At 34.7% G+C, this 25,388-nt stretch overlaps 1 long non-coding RNA gene and 1 pseudogene across 5 annotated transcripts; both read right to left on the bottom strand.

Moving 5' to 3' along the window:
• Positions 1-1,400: 1,400 nt before the first annotated feature.
• On the bottom strand, positions 1,401-7,551 carry LOC115963655. Of its 5 annotated transcripts, none has more exons than XR_004085866.1 (7): positions 7,144-7,551; positions 6,578-6,616; positions 5,558-5,656; positions 4,456-4,569; positions 2,061-2,412; positions 1,579-1,951; positions 1,401-1,440 (listed from the first exon to the last, which is right to left on the bottom strand). It is a non-coding gene; the product is annotated as an uncharacterized LOC115963655 (long non-coding RNA). The 5 variants fall into 5 exon arrangements; XR_004085865.1 differs by having other exon boundaries at positions 6,578-6,612; XR_004085862.1 differs by lacking the exon at positions 6,578-6,616.
• A 3,387-nt stretch (positions 7,552-10,938) lies between these two features.
• Positions 10,939-21,360, bottom strand: LOC115964826 (annotated as a pseudogene).
• Positions 21,361-25,388: the final 4,028 nt, after the last annotated feature.

The raw sequence follows: 25,388 nt of genomic DNA, 5'->3' as shown, positions 1-25,388 counted from the left end.
GTAGTGCGAGTAAGGATCGTTCTCACGGAGAATATCTAGCCTAGTTTTATGCTACGTGAACAAGGAAGGGGGGTTTGAGTATAATGAAAACAATTTTAAGAAAAAACAATTAAGGAACAATTCAAATTAAAATATCGAAATCAATCAAGAGAACAAACCTTGGTCCAAGTCAACATCCACCATCGGAATATTACAACTGATCATTGACGCAAGTATATATCAATTCATACTTTGAATATTCACCATTGGAACTATTTTCCTATCTCTCCTTAGTCGTAGTTAATTAGAAAACAAACGATCTAATAAGCCCTAACTACTAAACAACCTAAGACAAGCGCTAAAGGTTTAATCTAGTAGTAGCCTTAAGAATTTGAGAGATTGATGAAACTAAACAACACAAACACAAGCGGTTGCATTTAATTTAGTCGAGCATTCTTCCTAAGATCTAATAATTTCTGACGCAACAAATCATTAAATCTTGATTGTTTCATAAGTTAGAAAGATCAAACAATTACAGATTTGATATCTAACCTAGCAATAGATTGCAACGAATAATAAACTAGTAGGTCTCCTAGTAATTAAACGAGACAATCATGAAAATAAGTACAGAAGAACATCCGATATTCAAAGCATAAATTGAACAATAAAAACAAATTAAATCTCACAGTTTTATTAATTCCGAGGCTTCAGTTTCAACTACAACAAAATGTATTTTCAGTGACGAAAAAATTTGTCACTAAAAGTTCAGTTTTTCGTCACTAAGGACCTTTAGTGACAAAACTTATTTCGTCACTGTAGCCTCGTCACTAAAAGTCCAATTTGATTTTTTTTTTTTAAAAACTTTTAGTGACGAAAACGTTTCGTCACTAAATGTTTTCCTCACTAAAAACACTATTCAGTGACGAAAATATTTCGTCACTAAAACTATGTTCAAGTACATATAGTGACGAAAAAATTCGTCACTAAAACTATTTTTAAGAAAATCTAGGCACATATAGTGACGAAAATTTTCGTCACTAAAACCATTTCTTACAAAATTTTGCTATATTTATTTCGTCACTAAAACAATTTTTTGTTGCTATATTTGTGACGAAAAAATTTGTTGTTAAAACTTATTGTTTGTTTTTATTTTTTTCATGGCTTTGATGTTAAGTTGTAACCTATCATTACATTATTAAAATATCACATTTGAATAACACATTTATTTCATCAACACATTTATAAAAAGAGATCTATACATTCCACAAGTAAAAAATAAAACAAGTATTTAATTCAAACTCCTTCCATACAATAATTGTTTGCAACATATACAATAACTCAAGATGTTTTATAATAATACAAAAAGTGTAATATAATATAACTAGAACTAACGAAAGATGTCCTCATATGTCTTCAAAGTAATGCCAAAAGTAAATCTCCTAAAAACCACCAATAAGAAATCTGCACAAATATAAAAATAATACTATATTAAAATCGTAAAGTAAAAACATTAACCATGTTATAAGAAACATTTCTAACAATACATTAAGAGTAGTCACACCATGTAGTGTAGGTCAATTGCTGAAATAAAGTACTAACCAAAAGGTGTTTTAACTTGAAGTTGAATCACCCCCATAGGTAAGAGCGTCATCATAACCCTTACTCCTCAAAAAGTTAAGAATATTCATTTGAACCTCTTCTTGCTTAGCTCGTACCTCTTGGTCCCTAACTCGCTCCTTTTGGTCCCTAGCTCTTGCCTCTTTGAGTTCAATTATCTCATTTTCTAGCCATTGAATATTCTCCACTGAGGAATTAGATAAGACGGTGGTTACTAGAGAAGAGGAAGGTCTCATGCCAAGTTCTTTTACAATACCGGATTTCTTCTTAAAAACCAAGTTTGAGATCTTCTCTTGTGTAAGGGGAATTGCATTAAGATCTTGACAATGTTCCTCTTGCACTTTGAGAATATTTTCTTATCATTTAAAAGAGAGAAAGAAACAGTCACAACATTAATACTACATATGTTATAGCTATACAAACATGATAGGAATAAAATGATAGGGATGAAATGATACACATACATATGTCGCTTTATCTTTATGGTGAATCCACATATTTGTATTTGGATTGAAATGAACATCTTTAAAGATTTTTTCCAAGATCCTAAGTATTAATCTAATCAGTTGACAACATAATATAGTAAACATTGAATAATAATAATATACGTATAAATAATTTGAAGCGAAGACAAAATGTAAAGAAACTTAAGGAAATAGCAACTCTCCAACCATCTTAGTAAACAATTTGAAGCGAAGACAGCCACTAAATGGATTAGCCAAGCATTGGCCCTTCAAAACCAAAAGGTTTTGAGCAACCCCACCAATGCACACAATAACCTATACCCCAGAAGCCTTTGCAACTTGGAATTGAAACCTGAAACCCAAATAGTGATAAATGTGAGTAATGGGAGTCAAAGTCAAGACTTGTCAAAAGTGTTAGAAATTTCAAAATATTCACTTAATAGAGAGAAATCAAAAGTGGTAGACTGATTCCTTAACCAAGCAAAGCAACTAAAAACAACAAATTTCTCAAAAGCTATCAAAAATATTTTAGGAAAAAAAATACTCTAATATACTTTCACCCCATAATCATAAAAATACTTTCAATCCATGTGCTTCTTTTTCCCTATTACTTTTTTATTTAATACTTCTACACCATTATCATACAAAAGCCATGTAATTAAAAGTATATGTGATAACAATCACAACAAATATATGTGCTGGAGAACCTGAACAAATAAAATTAATGAAAGAAAAAGCAAAAAAAAATAAAAAATTCCCTCTGGTGTGTTAGAAACCATGAACAATCACTGCCTACCTAGTGCTGAATGAAATATATTCTTGAATTTCTTATTGAGACAAGTACCTAGAGCCACACGTGACTAAATGTCTAAGTGTGTGTATACTGTGTAGAGTATAATACACTGACTTATTCACTTACTGTTTGTACTGTGTACACATAAATAATTGTTTTTTTTAAAGACAATGTTTTCATGTCTGACCAAAGAGGCCCAAAAAGCAAAATAAATAAATAAATAAATAAAATTAAGCCCATAATTATTGAATTTCAATCCATAAAGCACGGCATTTTTGGGCCTAGCAGCATTAAATCCATTCAACCACTCTCTTTTTTTTCTCCTTTTTATTTATTTTATTTCACTTTAGGGCCCAGAAAACAGCAACATAATATACTTTCGCCATAATTGGCGTGTGGGCAGTTCACATTTAGTTGAGGCGTGTGGGCCCTATATTCATTGTATTTTCATATAGGGCCTATAAAATGGCTACCCAACCCATGCAAATAAATTAAAGGTGGCGAAGCCCAAGGCTGATTGGGCCTGTTAATTTTTTTTTTTTTGGACTGAAATGATAGAACTAGGCCTGTTAAATTTATCACCCCGTAAATGGGATCAAATCCACAGCTCTTCCAAGTCCATGGTGTTACTTGTTTTCTTGTATAGAATATGTATGAGTACATAGCTAGTCTTCATGATTTCCATTAGTTAGTGAACCAGTTAGGTACTCAAAAAAAAAAAAAAAGTTAGGCACATGAAACTTTTATTTGCCCTTTGTGTAATGGTGTTCAAAAAAAAAAACAGCAACACAAATTTCTATACATAATCTACTTCTTTACACAAAGCAGGTGAGTCCAAGTAGTACAGTTAGTTTACATTAAACCATAAATGCCAATTACTTCAAATTTTCTTCACATCAAGCAAAATGAGCGTGTCCATTTAGAATGTATAAGACCAACCTTTCCAAATCTAAGAATTTATGCCAACACAGAAGTCAAAACTCTTAATTAGCTTTGCTATGTACATGAAATCATTTTCACATGATACCACAGAATTCATGTTAGAGTATATAGAAACTATAATGGCCAATCACCATAAAACATTTATCAAATAAGCTGAGTCTCAAGAAGCAAAGCAAAGTGAATTCACATTGTAATATCACCAAATGAGTGTATGGTCAGGATCAAGTATATGATGAAATCTACAACACATGCATTTTCTGGTCTATTGCCATTTCTAAAGTCTCTCCAAAATAGAGGATAAGGTTGCCTGTTTATTGTCTTGTTGAAGCAACTATAAGTAAACAGGTTCCACAAATTATTCTTAAAATCCAAAATGCTAATTAAAAAATATTTTCAAAAGAAAAAGAAAAGGCTCCTTGAACGGCCATTAAGTAGACAAGAGTGTAAGTAACATCTACTCAGTAGCATCGTGAAATATTTTTTTTATTTAAAACGTATTACTTAGCTTTGTTTCACTACATTTTTCACAATGAGCTTTAGTTCAAATGGCACCTCTTTCCCTTCTACAAGCAACATGCAGGGTGAGGCCATGGATTCAAGATCTACCAGGTGCAAATGTAATTACCAATTGTGTCACTACAAATTTGGCAATGTACTAACCCTCAGGCACTAACGACTTCAGCTTCACCCGTTGCTCCAAAAGTTAAGCGTCCACCAGCGCCACGTACTCTAACAAGTCTTGGTTTTCTTATACATTAGAGCTACTAATTCAGCCTGTAAAGATCCAAAAAAAAAAAAAAAAAAAGATCTTTGAAGCAGTTACTGAAAACTGAGTTAGACAATTTGTAGTCATACTGAAAACTGACCCATCTTGGCATCCACATTAAATAGCTTAGAACCCTAATTATACTGAAAAGGCATCCTTTAAACAAAACTAAATGTTGCAAAAAAAGTTCCAATTATTAGATGTCAGCCAATAGAAACCAAAAGGTAGTGTCTACTCTCTTTTTTGATGACGAAAAGGTTGTATCTCTCTCTCTCTCTCTCTCTCTCAATACACCTATATGCTAAACCAACAGGGCTATTAAAAGACAAAATGAGCTCAAATCCCATTATAACACGCTAATCAGAGTCATTCACCTCCAACAAATTGAATTCAAAAAAATATAATAAAATGTGTTCAACAAAATAAATTTTTAATAAGATTTAATTTTAAAGACCTTCACAGCTTCTACCATCCTTTGCCAAGCAGAAACAGTCACTTGCAATAAGTAAATAATATTTATTTACTCCAAAAAATAACAATGTCTTGTAAGAGGAAGAAACTCAAATAATTACAACAATTAATTTTAATTAATATAAAAGGTACAATATCATCAGTATCTTGTTGGCAGACAGCAATCTCTAACGCAAAAAAGGGATCTTTAAATTGTGATGATTCCTCAAGAGTTGTATCCAACATTAATATATATAAAATCAATCACATAAACTTTTTTTTTTAATAAGAAATCAATCACATAAATTTTTTTTTTAAAAATATTCCTCTTCTTTTTTACTATAGTCTAACTTTGGTGACACCAAGCAGCAGGGCTAACTACAACAATCTCCTGAAGGGGCAAAATTTGCTCAAACCCTTAAAGAGTTTGTGAGAGTATCTAGGAAATAAAATCATAAATGAAGGAAAGATTCAGCTCCTAAGGAAATTTACTACCTCCTAAGGAAAGATTCAGCTCCTAAATGAAGGAAATAAAATCATAAATACCTGTTTCTGAGAGTATCCAGGATATAATCAAACCAGCATCCGTCAAGTTCTTTACGAAGGCGCTCACGAGACTGCTCATATGAAGTCTGTTAATGAAAACTAAAAAATATAGAACTTTAGATAGTTTGGGACATTAAAATCATGTGATTTGCATGAAAAATATCAATGCAAAAGAATGTGGCAATGATCTCTATTTATTTCAGCATGTGACAAACTCCCATGATTGATAACCAAATGCAAGATGAGTCCTGAGTCCTGAGTACTGAGTCCTAAATGTGAACATTATACAATAATAACAAACAGAGCCTTAGTCCCAAAATTTTGGAAAAAACAACTATGGATCCTCAACCAAGCTCAAAAAAAGATTACACATGCAAATTCCCAATACATAACAAGATGGCAAAATTAGTGATAATCCAAAATCCAGACCAATTAATTTTTCCCTTTAAAAAGGTAATTCTTCAATTGAATCAACCAATCTACCAACTGCAATGGACTCCCCCACCAAAAAAAGGTCTGACCCAAACAGCACCCTTACACTTACTACATTAATTACCCATCAATCAAACTCAAAAGACAAGCCAATCAAAAGTATCCCAATACATACAAATCATTGCAAGCACACCCAGAAACGTTAATTGAATCAGATCCAGCAATAAAACAAGAATTTAACAAAAACCCAGAAACACAAAAGCGAAAAAACACAAATAGAAATAATAATTAAAAAAAAAAAAAAAACGAAGTGGGTCTGATTTTGGTACCTAAAAAATTGTCCTAGATTTGTACGGGGGAGATCTGAGTGAAGGGAGGGTGAGATTAATGTCTATAAGAGGAAATAAATGGTGGAGAGAGCAAGAGAAACACTGTCTTCACTTCCTAATATTCCAGATTTTTTTTTTCAACTTCACACAACTATGACTAAGCTTGTTCCTTGGACAAAGTTTAATAGCCAACCAACCAGGTTGATATTGGAACTGAAAACCAAAACCATTATTAAAACTTTGAATATTAAGTACATACCTTCAAGATAAAACAGCATGAGGTTCAAGACGGCGCTGCCTTCCAAGAATAGGCACCAATACACATGTATACATAAAACATAAAAACAATATGCATAACTGCGATCACTTCAAGCCCAAATTTCTATTTATTTCCTTTTACCCAATTTCCCAGTAACCCAAAAAAAAAAAAGAAACCCAACAACTTTAAATTGGGATGATTCCTCAAGAGCTATATCCAACATTAACATATATAAAATCAATCACATAAACTTTTATTTTTTAAAAGAATTTTCTTACCTTATTATTGATGTGAAATAATATGAACACAGTTAATATGAAATAATTAGAACGCATTAAAAAATAATAATAAAGATCAAAATTTCAAAGTTTAAAAATTCCATTTTTTTTTCTTTTGTAGGAGTTAAGAGTTCGACTTGTTCTCTCATACATCAAAACCACTTATAACAAGCATCAATTATCAACTCACTATTGCCAAATTAGGACAAAACTCATCTTTCGTTTCTTTTCTCCTTTTTTTTTTTAATTCAAAATTATGAATCTGAAATTAAAAAAACCACTAAGTACCTGATTTGCCGACTTGGCCTCCAAAAAGTGTCGCCGATGATAGGCCCGGTCTTGGCTTTGTTTAGATCGGAGCTCGTTGGTGGGTTTTGGTTATGGCGGCTGGGATCGACAACTTAGAGGAGAATTGGTGCGAGGAAGGCGAACGGTCGCTGGCGCGAAGAAAGGCGAAGCGTCATCGGCGCGAAGGAAGACGAAACGTCGCCGGTGCAAAGAAAGACGAAGGTCGCTGGCGCGAAGGAAGGCGAAGCGTTGCCGGCGCGAAGGAAGACGAAACGTCGCTGGTGCGAAGGAAGACGAAGCCTCGCCGAGAAAGGCGAAGCGTCGCCGGTGGTATGGAAGGCGAAGCGTCACCGGTGCTATGGAAGGTGAAGCGTCGCCGGCGATTTGGAGTGTGAGGGAGAGTGGGTATTGCCGAATGAGTGAGGGAAAAAAAAGGAGCCGAGGATATATATATATATATAGGACATCTATAGTGACGACTTGGGTTTCGTCACTATTTCTTTCCTTTAGCGACGAATCTGAGTTCGTCACAAATACTTACCTTTAATTTTTGTATTTCTTTTTAGCGACGACATATTTTCGTCGCTAATTGTCTCCTTCAGCGACGAAAAGGGATTTTGTCACTAATAGCTTGACTAGCAGCACCTTTAGCGACGAAAGTGTTTCTTTGCAAAAAACTAGAACTTTTAGCGACGAAAAAATCCATCACTGTAGATCCGTTTGGTTTCCCGCCTACACTTTTGTTTGGCGCCCTAAATTTAGCACACCCTATAGTGATGAAATCTAAATTTCGTCACTAAATGTTACTATTTTTTTTTTTTATATATAGTGACGAAATATAAATTTCGTCACTATATGGTACTTTTTTGTTACGAAAAAATTTTCCTCACTAAAATTCGTCACTATAGTTACATTTTGTTGTAGTCCTTCGACCAAGTATAAACGTTTAGCCAAGTAGGACCATGATGAAAACTCAAAGGAAAAAAAATCAGAGAAGAGGGGAGAGAGAGGCGTGTGTGCGTGTGTAATTCTGATTTCTCCTCCCCCTTTTACACGTTAATTCTCCATTTCCCAACCTACAAAATCTCCTAAAAATATTCTCAATAATAATATCCAAATCTAACTAATTAAGGAAAAATATTAAAAATAAAACAAAGTCCTAATATAACTAGGAAAGTGGTGTTTTTTCAGCTGGAAATTTCGTGCACTAGATCTGGAGGCTTCCAAAAATAAACTACATCAGATACGCATATTAGAATTTCAGGCAAAGGAACATTCTAGAACGTCAGCAATACAGGTGCAGCAACTTCAAGCCCGATTTCCGACCTTGATGCAGACCGTATCTCTCAAAACTCAAAACATGAAAGTTGTAGAGCTTTGTCTTGGCGTTCCATAGCATCTTGAATCATCTCAATAGGAGCTTGGATGAGAGAGTTATGCCCAGATTATGAAGCGATGTCAAAGCTGTCCAGAATCACCCAATTAGCTACATTTTGCACTTAATGCCTCCATTTGCATCTTAAATCAAAATATAAGAATAATAAGTACATTTAGGCACCAAATAAATATAAAAGACTAAATATTAAGGGAGAAAAATAAGACAATTTTCATTCTCATCAGAAGTACATAGAATTAATTTAGATAGTGGGAGTATGTTTAAGGTAGATTTTCACTCTTGTGATGTGTGCTAATTATTTTAAGTTTAATTTAGATCAAAAACCAAAAAAAAAAAAAAAAAAATCTTTGAAATGTGTATGTCAAAATCTAATGTCTTAAATGAAAGAGGTCTTGGACACTTTCATTAATTCACTTAAGGGTCCGTTTAGGATCCGCTTAGTTTGCTGAAACTGAAAAACTTTTTACTAAAAGTACTGTAAATCAAGGTAATCAATACTGTACCGATATATATACCGGTATTGAAACATCAACGTTTCGTATCGGTTTAAAAACCGGCCGTACCAGTCATGTACCGGCTAGTATCGGGCATCCCAACTGATACTAAAAAAGTTTTTTTTTAAGTTTTGTAATTTTTGAATTTTTGTTAGGGCAGAATGGTAACTTATTTGCATTAACTTATTAGTATTATTTGTTTTCTTAGTATACAATGGTAACTTTTAAGCTTTTTTATTTTTTTATTTTTTTATTTTTTTTTATTTTTTTATATTGTGTTTTTTTTTTTTCTTTTAATTGATACTAAAGTTTAAAACCATGAATAATTAATTCTGAATTGAGAAAATGTTTTATGATAAACTTTTATATTTATTATAATACACACACACACACATACATACATTTATATATATATATATATATATATATATATATTTATTTATTTATAAATATAAAAAATAGCGGTAAACCCGAAACGGTACACTGGTATTGACCGGTATCCGAAATATATCGTACCGTTGGCCAAACCGGTACAGCCTCTGGTATGGTATTGACTCCATTGCTGTAGATAAATGTAAAAGTTAGCTGAATAGTACAGTGAGACTCATGAATAGTACCAAAAAGTGCAGTGAGACCCATGAATAATAGCAAAAATAAGCTGAATAATAAAATAAGTTGGTAAAAATAATTTTCACCAAAGAGATTAATGCAATATCTGTTAATTTGGATGAATAGTTAACAGATTAGTTTCAGTTCAAATTTTACAGGTGTAAATGTAACAAATGAAACTTTATATGCTAAATAATGACAAGGTCAAACCACATGAATAAATTGTAATCTGTCATTTGATTTTTATTTGGTAAACTGAGTTTTTTAAAAAAAAAAAAAACCGTATGTTCAACTTGGAGACACTATTGAGCTTAACGTGATTCAAGAATTTTTATAGAAGGTTGCTAAGATGGTATTGAAGTGCGACAATGAAGAGGAAAAGAGATTGGGGCCATTGGGCTAAAAGCATTTTTTTTTATAAAAAAATTTGATTGAGTGTTGGTAATGTGATTGAGTGATTATTTTGAGACCTAGGTTTTTGCATTAAGCCTATTTGGATTAAGGGGGGAAGGAGGGAGAGTGGAGGGGAATAGAGTAAAGTTGATTGAAAATAGGCTAATTTTGGGCCAATTCTTATTACTCTACTCTACTCCCCCTCCCTCTCCCTCAATCCAAACGGACCATAAGAGTTTTCTTGAGATGCAAAAAATATGAGGAACAAGAATCAAGTTTAGTATCAAGGACTTTGCCAATTTGACACCACATAACAATTACCCAAAAAAAAAAAAAAATTCCAAACCATAAACCAAAACATAGATCATAGAAATATCCATTTTTTAAATATACAATATTAGTTCAAAGCAATTAATACTAAATAATAGCGGTGTCAAGCTGAAGTCATGGATCAATCATTGTTGAATAATGATTTTAACCTAGGGTATTGCACCTAATGCAATAGCATTGGATGACTGAGATTAAAATTTGAATTTTCAACTTTCAATCTCAACCATTAAATTAAAAAAAGTTAAACAAAAGTGTTAAAGAGTTAAAAAGTTAGAGTTAAAAAATAGTATGGTAAAAATTGATGTGAGATGAATTAGTGTAACTGCACCCGGTTAATGATTTTAATCGAGATATGTTTTTTTGGGTCAAAAAATGGTTAAGGTTTAGGAAAGATTGTTAAGGTGATAATGTATTATTAATAACTCTATATAGTGTATGCTTTTATTAAAAAAAGAAAGGAAAATTATTAGTATTACATTTCAAATTCATACCTTCTCCACACACAAAAAAAATCATTAAACACTAGTAAGGAAATAGCTTGGACAAAGCTGCTATTAGATTGATTTAACTCTATCACCCTTGAATCATCCTTCCACATTGTGAGGAAATGTTTGATTTAGTATTGCTATGCATAAAAAATGCAAGTTCTAAAGGTATTGGTAGAGTAATAAAGAAGATGGTAAGCATAAGAATAACAAAGGCCATAGTTGGTCTATCAACGACATTTTCTTGAACGCACAATAATCCAATGTGAATACATCTCATTATTTCAGTTGTCAAACATGCCTTCAATGTGGGATCAACAAGATTTGAAACTGTACCTTGTTTCCAATTTTTCCATGCCTGCAAGATAATTTAAACAAAAAAACACAATATTTATGAGAACATTATTTTGTTTTGTGTTTTAAAAAGATAGAAAGAAAGAAAAATTCTATTCAATAGGAGATAGTTCTTCCCTTCCTTTAAACTCCCCATCCTTCATGTTGATCCCAACTAACTACACAAGTTACCTAGATATTATATAAACTCCCCATTCTTCATGTTCATCCGAACTAACTATACAAGCTACCTAGATATCATATTAATTTATGGATGTTGTTAGTGTCATACTAGTAGGCACAAGGGACATGTACCCAAAAAACAGATTAGCATACTCCACATCAAAAAGCTAAGGGTGTTGGTTGAAATTTCCCTTCTTTCTCCTTTAATCAACACACACACACACACACACACACACACACACACACACACACACACACACACACACACACACACACACACACACACACACACACACAACACACACACACACACACACACACACACACACACACACACACACACACACACACACACACACACACACACACACACACACACACACACACACACACACACACACACAAGAGAGAGAGAGAGAGAGAGAGAGAGAGAGAGAGAGAGAGAGAGAGAGAGAGAGAGAGAGAGAGAGAGAGAGAGAGAGAGAGAGAGAGAGAGAGAGAGAGAGAGATTCTATCAAAATATGTAATACACAGATTTGAACCTACAATCTTACCTACCACTCCATACTTACGAGGTGTATATAACATTAGTAAAAAATAATCATACTTATAGCTTAGAAGGTCCTCAACATTCTCTCCATTCTGGAAGCAACTATTCTTTTGCCCACTTATTATCTCTAAAACTAACACACCAAAACTAAAAACATCAGACTTCATTGAGAATTGTCCATACATTGCATACTCTGGAGACATATATCCACTGCAAATTCAACAATACTTGTTAGGACTTTCATGTTGTTTCTTTGGTACAAAGTAAACATCAAGTATACCTAAAAGGATACTTACTAGGTCCCAACAATTCTCTTTGTATTGTCTTCACTTTGATCAAGTGCAAACAATTTTGCCATACCAAAATCTAAAAATTTTGAATTCATTTTAGACTCTAATAATATATTGCTTGCTTTGAGATCACGATAAATAATACGAAGCTAAGAATATTCATGAAGGTAAAGAAGCCCTCGAGCAATGCCTTCTATGATTTTGTAGAGTCTTATTCAATCTAGATGTGCACGCTTGATTGGATCTACATATTTAATAAAATATATTATATGGTACTAAAAATTTTTAGGGAGTCTATGCACAAGATATGTAAACCAAAATAAAATTACAATGAATATATTTTGAAATGAAGGTAGATGTAAACTCATACCAAAAATGAAGTGATCAAGGCTTGCATTAGGCATAAACTCATAGATTAAAAGTCTTTCATTTCCTTCCAAGCAAAATCCTAAAAGTCTAACTAAATCTCAGTGTTGAAACTTGGCCACTAACAACACTTCATTCTTAAATTCAAGATCTCCTTGTCCAGAATTTTTTGAAAGCCTTTTCATAGCAACATCTTGTCCATTATGAAGCTTACCCTGAAAAATGTATTAGATTAAAATATATTTAACCCTTATGCAGATATCCATTTTGGAAGTAACATGCTGTGCATCGTGATGACAAACTTTTTCATATAATAGTCACTTATTTTTTCCCCTATTTAACATGCTATGCATCGTGATGACAAACTTTTTCATATAACACGCTGTGCATCGTTGACTCCATATAGAAGAGGGAGAGTTTGAATCAACTGTCTCTACATGGTGAGACTGATTCCATTTTATGCTTCAAATTAAAATATTATAAGTTTAATTGTGTATTGAAGCACTCTGATGCTATTAGATCCAGGGGGAAAAAATTTACTGGTTAAATTAATTTTCTTCATTCCAAGTAAAATGGAGTGGATAATAGCCTTTAAGGTTAATGATAATGTCACATTACCTTATAGACAACACCAAATCCACCTTGTCCAAGCTTATTTGCATCAGAAAAGTCATCTGTTGCAACTTAAACAGTGTCAAAGTCAAACTGCAAGGATTTCAAACTTTCAATCTCATCCACAGCTTCGCCTGAACAAGATGTTATTAGTACCTTATTAAGAGAGCAGCCCAATTTAAAATAAGTGCATGCAACAGCAAGAGCTTCTAAAAAACTAATTATATATCAAAGTCTAGATGCCAAATATATTAGTATATATAAAAAAATTGTTTGTTATAATGGAAATCATTTCTTGACCGAACACGTTGAATGTTAATTGGTGGAAGATAAAAGTATCATTTTATAATAAAAATTCTCCAAATTATTTCATGGTTTAAATTATAATTGCTAGGAAAAGTCTTCCTCTTAATAAAATAAATAACAAATAACAATAGAGTGATGCTAGGAAGTTGGAATATTATAAATTTTATTATATGAGTTTCACAAACTAATATATCATTGATTACAAAAAAAATAATTCAACATTTATTTATTATATTATTATCGCATGATGTCATCTTATAAAAAAATTTATAATAAAATCTGCAGTAATTTCATAACAATAAACCAATTAATTAACTTACTTTCTGGTTTCTTTCTTGGCTTCCTAACTCTTAGGTAAATGCAGGAGATTATTATTAGCATCACAAAGGCAATAATGGGCACAACTATGATGACTGTTTGAGATTTGTTGTTGGTGTGGGTGTGTGTTCCAAACACTTTTATTCTTATTTATTTTCTAGCCGTTGGAAATTTATGAGTAAAATAGCCGTTGGGCAAACTTCACAAATAGTTTCTCTGACCTAGGAAATGCTCTCCTAATCCTAGTAGTCAGTAGAATAGAGTGTCGCCTTCAGTTGTGTGGGTGCTAGTATTGGGATCAGTCTAGTAAGTGTAGTTCCATTTCTTGGTTTCCTATTACGAGAGATATCAATGGAGGCTATGTCGGCTTTATGGGAGAAGCTATCGCTCACGGAGTCAGAAGGAAGTAAGTATGCTGTGAAGGATGAACCCATTTTGGGTGAATACATTTTGGCTGCGAAGTTCTTTACCAGGCGAGTTCTTAGTCCGGCGGCAATTGCTAAAACTTTTAAAGTGGTCTGGAGGACTAAAAAAGGATTTGAGGTGAGAGACATGGGTAACCATCTAGTGTTCTCCTCCTTTTTCGATTCCTCGGATGTGGCGAGAGTTATGCAGGGAGAATCTTGGTCTTTTGACAAGCATTTAGTAGCCATCAAACCGATGGAAAGGCACGAGGATATTACCTCCCTAGATTTTAGCAAAACATGCTTCTGGGTTCAACTTCATGGGCCTTCTATTGGAAGTATGTCTCATAAGACAGCAATGGAGATATGTTCGGTAGTGGGAGAGGTGGATGATAGTGCGAGCGGTGAAGGGGAGAGAAGGGGTTCAACTTCCTTCGAGTGCGGGTGAATGTCAATAACTCACAACCCCTATGCCGAGGATGACGGTTATCTTTGGCAAATGGGAAAGAAAGCTGGGTTTGTTTTATGTACGAACGACTCCCGAACATCTGCTATTGGTGCGGAAGGCTCACTCATAGCGATAGGGAATGTTCTTTGTGGGTACGTAGCAATGGGACAATTAAGGAAGATGACAGGAAATTTGGCGCATGGTTACGTGCGATGACCCTGAATCCATCACGCAGTAAGGTGATACGTGTGGCGGGTTTCGAGGAGGAGTTCCTTCGTAATGGGCACACTAGCGGTACGGATGACGTTTTAGAATTTGCAGAGTTGACTGGTAGGAGTTTGGGTAACGTTCCGGCACCATCTGTTCCGGCGATGGTCACGGCTAGTGCTCTTCCTAGGGCTGAGGTGGAGTCCAACGTTGGAGTTGACTCTGAAATTCCTGGTTTGGAAAGGGCATGTTTTCAGGGGACAACTGGTGATACTCAATCAATTCTGAGTAATGAGTATCTCTTAAGTGGTGGTTCAAATTTAGAAAAGGGGAAGAATGCCGTTATTTTCCAAAAACAGTTGGCGGATATTGATTCTGAGTTGGCAAAATTTGAAGTGGAAATGGGCCCAAGTACCTTGGATACAAATGGGCCAAGTGCTAGATTAATTGATGGCCCTCCTTTGACTAATGGCCCAGCCCTTACTCATGGGCTTACTAAAACTCCAAGTCGGCAACAAGTGAAGGTTATGAATCAGATCGTGTTTTTTGACCGAATCCAGTAGGATATTTCTAGTGATGACCCTGCCATTTGTCAAAGGGTATACACGGCAAGGAAAAGAAACACCCAGAGAGTTTGATAGAAGAATCAGAGGATGGGAGGCGACAAAAGAAGGAAGTTGTGGAATCATCGGAACCAACGGTGGAGGCTGGCCACCAGCCCCGCAGATCTCAATGATTGCTTTGGCGTGGAACTGCAGGGGTTTAGGGACCCGCCGTGCAGTCCGAGAGCTTGTCGAGATGGTACAAGCGCAAGGTCCCAAGATTGTGTTTCTCTCGAAAACGTGGTCTAATAAGGAGTATATGAAAAAGGTATGTTATGATTTGGAATTTGATGGTTTATTTACTGTTCCTAACAATGGGAGAGGTGGAGGTTTGGCTATGATGTGGAAATCTGAGGTAGTTGTGTGGGTGGATAGTTTCTCGAACTATCATATTGATGCAATAGTGAATGGTGGTAGAGAAGATGCTTGGAGAGACTAACAGGGTTTTATGGGGAGCCTGAAACTAGTAGAAGGAGTGAGGGATGGAATATGTTACGGATGCTAAGCTCGAAGCCGAAGTTGCCGTGGTGTTGCTTTAGAGATTTTAATGAGCTTCTAAGGGTTGAAGATAAGAAAGGAGGTGTACCACGGTCTCATTATTTGATGCAAATGTTTCGGGAGGCATTGGATCATTGTGATTTTGTGGATTTGGGTTTCTCTGGTCCGGCGTTCACTTGGCATGGCAGACGGAAGGGAGAGCTGATTTGGGAATGATTGGATCGTGGGGTTGCCAATTATGAGTGGCTTGCATGGTTTCCGATAGGGAGGCTGCGGCATTTGTCCTGTTTTACTTCGGACCATAGACTGATTCTCTTGACATTGGATGCTGAAGGGGAAAAACAGAGATGGAGAAGTAAACCTTTTAGATTCAAAGCAATGTGGATGACTGATCCGGGCTGTCATAATATTGTGGTTCGTGCGTGGGAATCCAACCTGGATGGCTTACCAATGTACAGAACAACAAAAAAGCTAAAAAAGTGTAAGAAGATGCTTAAGAAATGGAGTACAGCCCACTTTGGCAATGTTACAAGGCAGATTAAGAAGGTAAAGGAGCTTTTGTGGAAGGCAGAGGAGGAATCAGTTAGAACTGGGGATATCCAAGAGGTAGTGAGATTGAAGTCTGAATTAAATTTGTTGATTGATAGGGAGGAACAGATGTGGCATCAGCGGTCTCATGTGAAATGGGTTCAAAGTGGGGATTAGAATACAAAATTCTTTCACAGTACAACCACTTAGAGGAAAAGAAGAAATTTTATAAGGGGTATTCGAGATGAAGGAGAGGTATGGCAGAATGATGAGGGGGTATTCTCGAATCTGTTTATTGATTATTATACTAGTTTGTTTACTTCATCTGGTTCACAGGAGCTGGACCGAGTGCTGGAGGGTGTTCAGGAAGTGGTAACAAAGGAAATTAATGCTAGTCTTGCAATGGAGTACAAACCAGAGGAAGTGGTTGCTGCTATTAAGGAGATGGCTCCCTTAAAGGCGTCGGGTCTAGACGGAATGCCACCACTGTTTTATCAGTCATATTGGCCTGATGTTGGTATGGAGGTAACTCAAGCCGTTTTGTCCTGTTTGAATTCTGGTTCTATTTTAAGATCAATTAACCATACCTTCATTTCTTTGATCCCGAAAGTTAAAAATCCAGAGAGAGTAATTGAGTTCAGACCGATAAGTCTCTGCAACATCATCTACAAGATTGTTAGTAAAGTGATAGCCAATAGGCTAAAGCCTTGGCTTAATTCCCTTATTTCGGAGACGCAGAGTGCCTTCACAGCTGGCAGATTAATTACCGACAATATATTAATCGCCTTTGAGTCTTTACACCACATGAAGACGAGCTGTTTTGGCAAGAAAAGCTTCATGGCTCTCAAATTGGATATTAGCAAAGCATACGATAGGGTGGAGTGGTTGTTTTTGGAGAAGATTCTTTTGAAGATGGGTTTTCAGGCTTCTTGGGTTTCTCTTATTATGGAGTGCATTACAACGGTATCGTATTCTATTTTAGTAAATGGTGAGCCGAAAGGTATGATTAAGCCATCAAGGGGTCTCAGGCAAGGTGATCCCCTCTCTCCCTATCTATTTCTGTTCTATCCGGAGGGGCTTAATGCTATTTTAAGACAGGCTACTGAAGCTGGGGACATTTAGGGGTTTTCGATTTGTAGAAGAGGACCCAAGTTAACCCACCTCTTTTTTGCAGACGATTGCTTGCTCTTTTGCAGGTCGACGCAGGATGAGTGTGAAAAAATTCAGGAATTATTAGCATTATATGAGAGTGCATCAGGACAGATGGTAAACAAGGATAAGACTACCTTGTTCTTTAGCAGAAACACTGACGAAGATATTAAAGAGACGATAAAACTCTTTCTGGGGGTTCCGGCCATCCAACACTATAAGAAGTATCTGGGGTTACCTTCCTTTGTGGGAAGAAATAAGAAGGCATGTTTCACTCAGATAAAGGAGCGGATTTGGTCTCGTATGCAAGGCTGGAAGGAGAAACTCCTCTCTCAAGCCGGTAAGGAAGTCATGATAAAAGCTGTCATCCAGTCTATTCTGACATACTCTATGAGTGTGTTCAAACTTCCTATTGGGCTTTGCCAGGATATTGAAGTAATGATCAGAAGATTCTGGTGGGGGCAAGGGGATAAAAAGAAAATACATTGGGTGAAATGGAGTACTCTATGTACTTCAAAGTCTGTCGGTGGTATGGGTTTCCGGGATCTACAGCAGTTTAATCAAGCCTTATTGGCGAAGCAGGTCTAGAGGTTAGCCCATCAAAAAGATTCTTTACTATTCAAGGTCTTTAAGGCAAAATTCTTCCTTGGTGGAACCATATTTGATGTTGGGGTGCCGATCAACTGCTCATATGCGTGGAGAAGTGTCCTTCAAGCTAGGGAGGTCATTCTAAAAGGTGCTATCTGGAGGGTAGGTGATGGTGCCTCAATTAAAATTTGGGAGCATAGGTGGCTGCCAACTACTTCTAGCGGATTTGTCTTATCACCGAAAGGAGATTCTGGTGCAGTTTGGGTAAAAGAGCTTCTGGTACCTAACTCTAGAATTTGGAATTCAGATTTGTTGGATAGGATTTTTATGCCATGGGAAGCTAAAGAAATTAAAAGAATACATGTTTGTGCTCTTGGACAGAATGATGCTTATATCTGGTCTCTCACTCCGGATGGGAATTATTCAGTTCGTAGTGCTTATCGAATGCTGGCAATGGCAAAATCCAGTGGTGAACCAGCCTTCTCAAGTCCGGAAGCCACGAATCAAGTCTGGATGGGTGTGTGGAAGATTCAAGCTTCAAATAAAGTTAGACACTTCATATGGAGGGCAGTAAAGGACTCTTTACCCACGAAGGAAAATCTGAAGAAACGGCAGATTCAGCTGGATGTCACTTGCTCTCTCTGTGATGAATCCAAGGAAGACACGATGCACGCATTGTGGTTATGTGATTAGGCTCAATCGGTGTGGAAGTCTAAAGCTAGCTTTGTCTACTTGTATCAAAGGAAGTTCAGAACCTTTATGGATTTGTTTGAGGCTGTGCTTGACAGGGGTTCGGTGTTTAAGGTGGCTTGGTTCTCCACAATTGCATGGAGTTTGTGGCAGAGACGAAATAGGATTAGAGAGAGGCAGCAGACGTGGCCTCTCCATGAGGTGAGTAGGCGGGCAAAAGAGATGGTTCTGGAGTTCTTTGAGATTAATCGGAAGCCTACTCAGCCAGTGCGACGATCTGCTCCTACCTATTGGCATCCCCCACAAGAAGGTACGTACAAAGCTAACTTTGATGCTGCCCTCTTTGATGGTCTTGGGATGGCTGGTCTGGGTGTTGTGGTGAGGGATTCAACGGGGAATATCATTGCTGCCCTCATTCAGAAGGTCCGCTACCCTCACTCTGTGGAGATGGTTGAAGCTTTGGCTTGCAATCGGGCTTTAGTTTTTGCTTAGGAATTATGTCTTTCACAGGTGGTATTTGAAGGTGATAGTCTTCGTATTGTTCAGGCAGTCAACAGTTAGGAGGCATGCTTAACCTTATTTGGTCATGTAGTTGGGGAGATTAAGAACTTACGGAGAGGCCTTAGATTTTCTTGTTTTCAGCATGTAAAGAGGGATGGCAACAAGCTTGATCACTCTCTCGCCCGTAGAGCAGTTTCATCTGCTGACACTGATGTATGGGTAGAAGAACTACCTAGTGATTTGGAAGATGTCTTCCAATTTGATTTTGATCACCAATAAAATTCACTTACCTCTTTCTCAAAAAAAAAAAAAGCCGTTGGGCAATTATGAGAAAAATAGCCGTTAGACAATAATTGATAATATAGCCATTGGGCTTTTAAGGGTTATTAGTAACCAATAACTATTAACTATTATCTTCATAAGTAGCCTATATAATACTCATCATAACACATTTTCTAAAGAGTCTTTTTACTACTTTATATTTTAGATATACATAACTCTACTATTTTTCTCTCCCACATATTTTTCTACAAGAATATATATATATATATATATATATATATATATATCTATATATATATATATATTTTAAGGAAAGGTAATAGAAGGTTGTTCTTAAACCTTTTGTGAGTGAAAGTATGTACATCACAAAGGTCGATACTATAGTCTAATATTCCTGGGGGGTTGTTTGGCCCAGAAAACCAATCGTACCAAGTTTTACTTTGGGTGGCATGAATCAACTTTTAAGGATAATGTATTTTGCGTGATTCTATAGCAATATGAGATTGTTCCTAAATTTACTTAAATTTATATTATTATTGCTTATTTACATTCTTGCTAATTATTTGGGATATTGTTTGTTGTATCAAACTTGTTTATTCACTACTATTTTTCCAACATTTGTCACCATCATTTCCTGCAAAAATCAGAAATTTGTTCACACAAGTTTATTCTGACGGATGAATCATAAAATCTGAATTAGTTTTGAAAAATGAGAAATTGTGCTGGGAAAGTAATAAGGACCCCCCTCGCCCTCCATATATTTCTTTTTTCAAAAGGTAAATTTCAAATTTGTTATGCATTAAGGTTAAAGAGACATGTACCTTTGTCACCAGAGGTATTGGTGGATTGTGGAGGAGAAGATGTTGATGATGCAAATGATGGCAATAGAGACGGTGGTGGTGATGGTGGTGGTGCTACAGGGTCATAGAAGCGATAGACCTCATATTGAAAATTACAGCTGGGTCTAACAACTCTCCCACCTTGCTTGCCGTCACAACAACTCGGAATATCACCAAAAGCCCCAGTCAAGCAATCATTGCAATCTTGCTGACACAAATCAGGCGTGCATTGTACTAGTGCATTTAGTGTTTGAAAGTTTGGTGCTGGCATTTGCCACTGCAAACTTACGAAGAGAATTTACCACCTGCTACAGCTTGAACTCTTAGTCCATCCAACAAGGTCCTAAGGTCCTGATTGAACTTATCCAAATTGGCAGATACGTTATAGTAATTCGACATATAAAAAGGACTGTTTTCCATGATGCCAAATATGTTGTGTAATGAGTAGCGTAACATGCAATAGTCATACCATACTATTGCTTCCTTCTGATTAGGACAAAGCTGTGTGAGAAGCTTTGTAGCGTTATTGAGGCAACTATGGCATACATCTGGCTTAACATCTCCTCTACAAAGCCCAATTGCATATACTTTGTTAGGGTTTTGGCCATAAGAAGAATTGTAGAAGCCATAGTCAATTTCAGTGTTGGAGGAGAGGGAGGAGAGTAGGCGATTGAGGTTTGCTTTGTAGGTACTGTTGCTTGTGTAGTTACCATTGTTTAAACAAAAGTGGTATAGGAAGTTAGGCTGAGCAATGGCTCCAGCAATGAACATGCAAATGGAAGACAAGAAGAGAAGTCTAGAACAAACTTTTGCCATGTTTTACATGAAATTATGGCAAGATTTAGGTCAAGAAAGTTATCATATAGGCTTTTATATGGAGAAGGATGAACTGGTGGGGTGACTATAAACATTGGATTAGAGCTGACTCTTGACGCACAGAAGAAAGTCCATGATGTAGAATTGAAACATTCAACCTATTGTTATTCAAATTCTTTTAGGCGAAGAAAAACTATTCAATTTTCTATGCAAATATGCTCCATGTCTGGTCAGTGTACGTGCAAGGGCATAAGAAACATATATATATATATATATATATAAAGAGATGAGTTCAAGTTACACTTGGTGTAACTCTAAAGTGTTACATCTTTTTAAAATTATTGGATTTAAGTAGATCCAACGGTAAAAAAAATGCACTTATTAATGCTGATATTTTGATAAGGATCTCATTTATTATCCTTATTTATAACATTCCATATTTGTCTCTAATACCAAAAGCAGGTATATTTTTCTCTCTGCTCTCTCTTTCTCATCCACTACACGTTTCTCTCTCCTCCATTGCTTTTCCACCTCCATTTTTATAAGGTTCCACCTCCACCGCTACATAGAATCTGATACAAAAAATCTATGTATCACTGAATAGATAAATTTCTTAATTAATCTCACCATTGCCACCTTGTCAAGAAACTCAGTCTCATATAATATTGACCGTTGGATCTACCTACGATTATAATATTGAAGACTCCAAGTCGGTCAAATATTCCTATTATTCCGTCTTCGAAAAGATGAACTGAACAAAATATATATAGTGATTACTATCGGAGATAATGCTGCACTTTTGTACATTGTATACAATACTCACTTTATAAGCTTCACCGTTTCTTGCGGAGTACATGTTATTTAATAAGAATGAAGTCAAAATTAACTCAAAAGTAGAAATTAAGAATTAGATCCAGGTGGTGGTTGTGGTTCTAAAGAATCTACGCCCTGTCAATTTAAATGTAATCGTTCAAACAGCAACAGTTCACCCAAAACCATCAAAATTTTTATTTTAATGAATAAATTCAACCATTACAAATATTATATTCAATAGAAAAATACATATCCAAGGCTTTATGCCTAGCACGAAATATATAAAATTGATATATAATTCATTTAATTGAGGCAGAAATTTTTAATCCTTCTCGCCGAATTTTGTGTATTCCTTTGGATTCTAATTCTAAGAAAATTCTTGGCTCTTGCCTGTGATCAATCATCACTTTTCATATGAAGTGAATTGATCTTCATTATAAAATGTGTCTGAAAATGAAAAGTACCCTTAAGAAACAGTAAATAGACACTTAAATAATTGTTCTCATGAAGATAAAATGTGTGTCTATAGTTGTTCTCAGATTTTGAAGTTTTTTTTAAAGTTCCATTATTTATTTATTTTAAGGAGCAAATTGAAAGTCATTTAACTCTTGTTATGGGTAGTTTTGTGAAATCAATGAAAATGAGATTATTTTTCAATTTTTTTGTTAGATTTTGTTGAAGAAAATATTATATGGTGGAAAGCAATAAATAAGGAGAGAGAGAGAGAGAAAGAGAGAGAGAGAATGCTAGTATTAATTAGGTAATAAGATGGAAAGTAATAGCATATAATAGTGTTTTTTTAACCGTTAGATCTCTTATAAATCTATGGAGTAAAAAAGGTGTAAATTTATAAATCTATGTGCTGTTTCTTAAATTCTTTTCTTAAGATTCAGCCATGTGGGTACTTAACTAAAAAATACACTTCCATCATATGAACAAAAATCCATATGACAGAATCTTATAAGAGGAGCCTAAGAAATAACACCTAAGTACGGTACTTAAGTCTTGCCTATATATATATATATATATATATATATAGGATAAAGTTTAGCTACAAAATTGGTTGTAGCTTAAGACTACAATCTTACTTAATATCTTTTTATTGAAGGTGAATTTTGAAAAATCTACCATTAAATTACACTTTCTTCTTATATACTTCATACTTATCAAATTTTTTAAAAATTGAAGATTAATAGCTATGTTATCAATAAAATGCTTAAATTGCAAGATTTTGTAGTATAAATTTATGCATAAAATGTAAGCTTATAGATCATGTAGTAAATAATATCCGATTGAAACAAAATTTGATATGTGTATTAAGAATGTAAAGAATATGCAATTTAATGATTAGATTTTCAAAATATATAACAATGTTTATTTTATTGAGTAAGGTTGTAACCTTAGACTACAACTAATTTTGTAGTTAAACTTTGTCTATATATATATATGTATATATGTATGTATATCGTGTGAGTTGTATGGATCTTTGGTCAACCATGGAAGCCAATGATTATGATCTAGACAAGAGAGAGAAAAAGGTAGTTGGAATATATTGAAAATTTTCTTGTGATTACTTTTATCATCCATCAATTTAATTTTCACTAGTTAAGTAAATATTTGCAAGATTCTATATTACTTGTGTTTTCTTTTATTTCTTTTTTGGTATGACATCCACTAAATATCCAAAGATGTAATTTGTAATTAATTTTAACCAAAAAAAAAAAAAAAATCCTCTCCCCTCGGCTTTAAGATAATAATATATAAAGAGAAAGAAAGAAAACCACTATTTTTTCTTTACTTAAACAAGACCTTAGTTTCATCCATTTTCTATATACCATTTCGATTTTATCGCATATTTCCGAAAGACCTCTTTTCACCTCTTTTCTCTATATTTTATTTTAATTGTATTGCATTTTTCCGGAAGGCTGTTTTCGATTCTTTTTTATTTTTATTTCAATAAAGTACTAATGTAGAACGAGAGATATATGTTAAATACTAGTTATTAACTATTAGTAGAATATTGGAGAGGCTTTTTGCCCCACTTGCGGAACACTCTTAATTAGACTAATATGTGGTCTTTTCCTCAAAAAAAAAAAAAAAAAAAAAAAAAGACTAATATGTGGTCTGTTACTTCTTTTTCTGTTTCTTTTTCTATTTCAAAATAATATTATATTACTTCTTTTCTTTTATTTATTCTTCTCTAATAACGTTTTTGTTTTAAGCTTCAAGCTTGTACAGATGCGATGTGGATAATCAGGTCAACCACACGGGAACTGTAGCCCCAATCGTTGTCATACCAGGAGACAAGTTTCACAAAATTGTCATTCGATGCAATTCCAAACTTGGCGTCAAATATGCTAGACCTGCTGTCATTGAATTAATAACGTTTTATTAAATTCAATGAAGCAGCGTCTAGTGATTTGAGTATTGAATCCTATTCTAATCTCCCTATTAAAATAAAATTGTTGACCATTTTTCAAAAGAAATTTTTTTTTTGATGGAAACAGAAGTGGAAGGAGACAAACGACGGAAAATGAAAGGTTACGACTTCCTCATTACCAAATTACGGTATATTTTTGCTGAACGTGTATCTAATATACATAACGCTTTAGTCATAATAATTTTCATATTATAATTTTTTCATAACATGTACGTTGGCAATTTTTTTTTTTTTTTGTTATGTTGTGTCTTTACACTTATTATTTATTTTGATAATTTGATGGTTACAACGAGAGAGAGCGGAACTAATATTAAAGACCTGCAAAACTCGTAACGTGACTCTAAACTTATTTATGTTATTTATATTATTTATACACACACATTATTATATGATTTATGCCAGGTTTGTGAAAGGGCTTTCAGGGAAAAAATTGGTTTTTGTCCCTTTCAAAAAAACAATCCAGTATTTTGCCATTTTTCTCAAATTAATTAGGAAAATGTCCCTCTTTTGAAACTCAATTTTCTCATAATCGAGTTAAGCCCTATAGTGACGTTTTTAAGGATCCTATAGTGACGTTTTAAGGACCTATAGTGGCGTTTTGTAATCCAATTTCCATGAAGTCGAGTTATAAGTAAAAAAAAGAAAAAAAATTGCATGTAACTCGACTTCAGGAGATCGGATTACAAAACGCCACTATAAGTCCTTAAAACGTTATTATAGGCTTCTTAAAATGCCACTATAGGGCTCCATAATTTTTTTTTTTTTTTTTTTATAA

This window comes from Quercus lobata, chromosome 10, assembly GCF_001633185.2.
Source record: "Quercus lobata isolate SW786 chromosome 10, ValleyOak3.0 Primary Assembly, whole genome shotgun sequence".
Lineage (NCBI taxonomy): Eukaryota > Viridiplantae > Streptophyta > Magnoliopsida > Fagales > Fagaceae > Quercus > Quercus lobata.
This window is presented reverse-complemented; position numbering and strand designations above follow the sequence as displayed.